The sequence below is a fragment of the Convolutriloba macropyga genome, chromosome 1 (genome assembly GCF_964194025.1).
Source record: "Convolutriloba macropyga chromosome 1, txConMacr16.3, whole genome shotgun sequence".
Lineage (NCBI taxonomy): Eukaryota > Metazoa > Xenacoelomorpha > Acoela > Convolutidae > Convolutriloba > Convolutriloba macropyga.
In genome coordinates, this window is record NC_134468.1 from 11,541,999 (window position 1) to 11,548,321 (window position 6,323).

Below are 6,323 nucleotides of genomic sequence, written 5' to 3' on the forward strand. Positions count from 1 at the left end.
CGGCCTTATGGTATTATACTTAAACTAAAAACGCGGATTTCTGGACCAGAAAAAACTACAGAAATGTCCAGCCCGGATTTTGTGCCAGTTAACGTTGTATAGTTGGCGTGGACCGTAGAACAGCAAACGTACAAACGAGTGAACTGTTTTCGACAAAATGGCATCATCGACAGGTTTTGACAATTATCTTTTCTAGTTTACTGGTACCTGCTAAGCTGTCAAATCTGTTCAACTACATGTCATCTAATGACTTCTAATGTCATTTTTTGTGCAAGATCATTGCACAGTTTTAGTGTAAATTAATTTCCGTTCTGAGTTTTTAGTGTTTTGGCTGAGTTTCTGAACTGAACAACAGACACCTAAAAATGAAAAATGAACTACAGTTCTGTAAAAGCCTTGTGATCTATTCTGTGCTCCCCCCCCCCCCCCCCAACTTTTTTGTCCCATCCATTAAAAATTGTGTTGTTAATACTTATAAAGCTGCTAAACTGTTAATACTACTATGGTGTATGTGTGTGTGTTGTGTGTGTGTGTGTGTGTGTGTGTGTGTGTGTGTGTGTGTGTGTGTGTGTGTGTGTGCGTGTATGTGTGTCTGTGTGTATGTGGGGGGGGGGACGAAACCGAAAACCGATCCAAGTTCTGTAGCAATCAAATATTGTATTCTCTTCAACAATTTTTATTATAGATTCGTGATACTGATGAAGCCATTGAAAAAATGGGACACTGGCATTTCAAAAATGCTCTTGCAAAGAGAATTATATGGCTCTGCAGAATTCACTAAACATTTCTTGGCAAAAGTTTGCTGTTTTCCGTCAATTTTGTTCATAGCTGTTTCAACAAGAGTTAATATATCTATAAATTTTGCAGCAAACAAGAAGGCTTGGTAATATGCGATTGCAAATAAGGTTCCGACCCCGCTCATCCACAATTTTGGCATAATTGTCTAACAAATGAGGAACAGATAGAAAACCCCCAAAATTCAAGGATTTTTCCAAAAACTAATTTCAAAGTAATGAAAACCATTAAAAATCAAATAAATGTCCCATAGGTTTACAATTACCAGTGTTTCTAAATGGAAATTAAGAACTGTTGGTATTCAAATTTAATGCGGTTACAAAAAGAGCAACAAAAAGACAACAAACAAAAGATCAGTTAAATTTTGCCAGAAAACGCCGCTTTCGAAGCCGTAACGCCATACTTTGGCCCTCAAAATTTGTTCGAATGCACATTCATTGAGCACAAATAATGTATTATGTGATCTCTCATTGATGAAACCAGGTAACAAGTAGACGAAAAAGGCAAAATTAGGTAATACCTTTTTTTTGAGAAAAAAGATACGAAAGCCATTAAATACAAAATGAAACATTAAATAGATTCGTTTATTCTTCCAAAGGAAACCTTTGAGACCTGCAATTATCCAGAATTTATCTTACGTCTGCAAAAAGAACGTAAAGTCTGACAAAAATCAATAATTATTTTAATTTTTTTCGTGAAAAACACATGTCGAAGCCACTAAAGTCATAACGAATTCTTTAAAAAGATTAGATTTTGTGACATCAATCCCTTTGACCCCTGATAACAATGTGGTCATATTTGGCTGGTCATTAACGATACTATGTAACAAATCGACCATAAAAGGAACAAAATTGCGAAAATAAAAACTGTTTTTATTTATTTTGGAAAACAATTCTTTACAAACTCCTGAAAGCCATCAGCTATTTTCTAATATCAGAAAATCGATCCATCTATTCCTCCATGAAAAGTCAACGAAACCGAGTCATTGTACTAAATTTCATACGACTAGAAAGACAAAGTAAAAAAACGACAGTTAAGGAAAAAATTAAAAACTCAATAAAATTCTCCGTGAAAGTATTGTCATAGCCGTTGAAACCAGAGCCCTAGTCCTTAAGGATTTTAATATAATTGATTGTCTCTGATTTTGAACGCCAATAATGTGATTTATGAACTATCAAATTACGTGATAAGTTGACAAAACTAGAAAACGTGAAAAATGGGCAGATACCTGAAAATTAAAAAAAAGTTAAATCTATAACGGCTCAAAGCTGGAAAACCACAATAAAGATTGAATTTGAATTCAGTAGAGAGAATTCTTTCATTCCTGACATAAGCTAAAAGTTGACCAAATTAGGAGAAAAATGGAGGCAAAATTCAATCAGCCATTTTTTAATTAAAAGTCGAATATTTTTAAAAGTCAAAACGACCATAAGTTTTCAAGTAATAAACCAGATACAATAATTTGGAGCTAATTAGGAAGTGAATCGGCGCTATCATTACTCAGCTTTGATGTGTAATATTCTGTTATTTTTTTTAATATATTAAAAAAATCGAATTTTTTAAATAAAAAGACCAATTCTCTGCTCTGAATATATCGATAGGCCCAAACTGTCTGAGCAAAAAAAACCATTTGAATATAAAGTTTCCCCCCTCAAGGGAGTGGGAACAATAAATATCACACCAACTTCTGGTAGTTGCAAAACTGTTTTAGAAAGATAATGCAACAAATGAAGCATCGATTTCAAATCTCTCCTATCTGGTTGATAGGGAAATTACGAATAGTATTTTGAAAATTTCCAAAACAATAGGAAAACTTATAGCAAAACTTTTCCGATTCACAGCTTAGTAAAAAAAATTTAGAGAAAAACATTATTGCCCTCACTAAAAAACTAATGAAAGGCAATATGAGAACGCTAAAAAGCAGGTTTAAATATTCACGATTTGTTTCAAAACATCAAATGCTCTCGCATGAGCATGACAGAAACATGAAAAATGACTGGAAAAATGTTGGGTTTGAATAGTTGATACTGACCAGTTTTATGTAAACTCTTTTTCGAAATGAATTGTTTTAGGTAAGGTATGTTCAAAATTGTTACATATTGTCGATCCCCGTGTCAAAACCAAAAGTTACGGTTGGGGGAATTTTACAAGATTTTTACAAGACGCTTTTATAATTTAATATTCTTGTAAGATATTATATCATTAATTTTTCCTTAGATTTTTAAAACTCTTAGAAGGCGTTGTAAAGTCTTCCAGGATCATTGCTAGATCTTTGAAGGCTACATTTTCCTTCCACGATTGTTGAAAGATTCTTATCAGACATCGTTAAATATTGAAACGTTCTTACAAGATTCTAAAAAATCATTGTTAAATCTTGAAACTTTCTTGCAAGATTGTTACAACATTAATTTTTCCTTGCAAGATTTTCGTAATATTCTGCCAAGACGTTTCCCAAATCTCTCCTAATCTTTATCGACTCTTCCAAAATCTTGCAAGATACACTTTTCCCTATATTAACCGTGGAAAATTTTTACAAGGCGCTTACGATATCTCATAAGATTATTTTTTCTAGTGAGATTCTTGTAAGATTCTTACATGACCCTCTTAAATCTTTCAAAATCCATCAAGATTCCAAATTATTAAAAAATCTTACCATATTAACTTTACCTTAGAAGATTGTTGCAAGATTCTTAAAAGAACGTGCCTGATCAAATTTTTTTATGAATAGGTTCTTTCAAAATTCCTGCAATGCTTTTTTAATCCTTACAAGATTCTTAAACAATTTTGCAATATCTCACAAGATTAATGTTTCCTAACAAGATTCTAGCGAGATTCATAGAAGACATTGGAAAATTTTAGAATTCTTACAAGAACAACTTTTCCTCACAAGATTCTTACAAGATGTTAGCCAATCGTAGAAGATATTTACAAGATCTTACTAAAATATTTTTTACAAGATTGTTGCGAGATTCATACAAGATTTCGTTGAGTCTTACAGAATTCTTACAAAGTCTTACGAGAATAATTTTTACTTAACAGACTCGAAAGAATTTTACAAGACGCTGTTATATCTTACAAGACTCTTACACAAGCTTACAAAATTAACTATTGATTACAGTTTTTTTTGCAAGATTATTAGAAGTCATTGTTAAGTCTAACAAGATTCTTGCCGATTCTTACATTATTATTTATTCCTTACAAGATTCTTGTATATATCCTGCAAGGTCTTACAAGATACATAATTGAATTTCTCTATAAATTTACTGAACGATTTCTGATTTTGAAATTATCGAAGGATGAACGATTTTCTCCATGAAATGAGCGCAAATGAATTCCATTTTCAAATTTTCTCTCTCCATTTTTTTAAGATCATAAGACCAAAAACGATATGCGATCCGAAATTAATTTTGGTCGACTTTTAACTGGGATAATTTGTCCCGTGTAACTTTACGAAATGTTTTTTACCCAACGATAGGTGACAACCGTTATGGGATTTGTAAAAAAAGCTTGTTTTTTGTTTCGAATTAGACGAGTGGGGAGATTAAAAACAGCTGTGACACAACCTTTCAAATACGTATGAACGTACTTAGAGAGTCAATATATCCAATATATCCACTTAGAGAGTCAATATATCATTTCTTGCGATTTGAAGGACTGACAAAAAAAAACGATGGTCAAACAAAAATTGAAGGTCTTCGGCAGTCCTTCACCCCCCCCCCCCCCCCACTCACTCCATCGCTAAGGTGCGGGCCAAAAACAAAAAAAAACGTTTTTATATCATTAAAAACAAACTCGTTTGTACGTCAAGTTTGTCGACAATCAGACTGACTATAATAAGTTATGGACTGGCCTTTACTGGGCGTGTACGCTTTTCTCGCCCTCACAATGATTGGTGTGTGTTCTGCATGTTTACACGGACGATTGTCTACTGTGAGTAACCCACCCCCGAAACCAGAGGCTGCGCAGATACAGAGAATCAGTGACCCTCCTGTATGACCCGAAAATGCCCCATTTTTAGTTTCAGTGAACCCAAGAATTATTAACTGAGAAATAAAAACAACTGTACGATGAATATTGGAATGCTACTGTATTCGGAGAAGTTCTTGACTGTTTAAAAACTGAATCTTTATTCTTGGAAACGATTGCCAAATATTTGCTGAATATAATTACTTTATTGTTTCATATATATTTTTAAACATCTCCATAATGGCATTTTATTATGTTTACATAGTTGACTAGCATTTGTAGCTCTAGTTTTTAATTTAGATTCTCTACAGTATGCTTGCTATCATGATCTTGAAAACAAAAAAAACAACCTTGACAGTTGTATGATGCTCTAAGTAGACGCAAATGGTAAAAGTATTGACCAGGACTCTGATGACCAGCACACATCTCTGATTTTGCAAACTAACTCAACTATTGAACCTTTATTATACATAATGATATCTGAGTTTACCAGGATTCTGAAAGATCTGGCAGGTTAAACAATTCTCTAGAGATGGAAGATTAACCGTATTTATGGCGAAAGTCTTGTAAAGTTTTACTCGTTTCCATAGGGTGGTTGTTTTTGTTAAGAGTCGGTCATTTTGTAAGACTTGCCGGATTCAATGAAAATTTTCCCACAAATATGTCCTTTCAGCGCTCATCAGATAAAGCAGAGCATGACTAAGACTTTCTGAAAAGAACGTCTTTTGCGTTAAAGAAAATTAAGCCAGGTCTTGACAGATAAAAATCCGAATGTTTGCCTGAAAGAAAAACATCAAAAAAATGAATGAGACCCGAGTGAGAATTTTGTTAGTTAAGAGGCCGGCAGTAATATACACAAGTCTCCATTTACAGCACAAAAGGATCCCACATAGCATTAGGTCATGAAGAAATGCATTTCAACAAAAGCATAGTTTCTAAGATTATGCAGTGAGTGTCCGATAGCTTGTGAAAAAAGAACTGCTGAGGCACCAAGAGTCGATTTGCTTCAACAGTTATTGCAATAAAACAACCAAATTTTGCAGATACAATTTGTCTATGTAGTTTTATTTCAATCAATTTACCCTTACTATGGCAATTCCGACCCAATGTCATAGATAAAATAACTAGAACCTGTTTTTAATTATTCGAAAAATGTAAAAATAATTAACGTAAAAGGAGCTGATTTACCTTCGTGAAAGCATAAAACTGTCTAGCGAAATTTTACAAAAAAATGAAACTATATGTTTGTCTGATTGGTTCCCATTAAACGCTAGAAGTCCTGATGAGTAGTCAATGCATCTCAAACGATAATATTTAACCTTAGCTTACTTAATAATAATAATAATAATAATAATAATAATAATAATAATAATAATAATAATAATAATAATAATAATAATAATAACAATAATAACAACAATAATACTAATAATAATAATAATAGAAATAATAATAATAAAAATAATAAAAATAATAATAATAATAATAATAATAATAAAAATAATAATAACAATAATAATAATAATAATAATAATAATAATAATAATAATAATAATAATAAT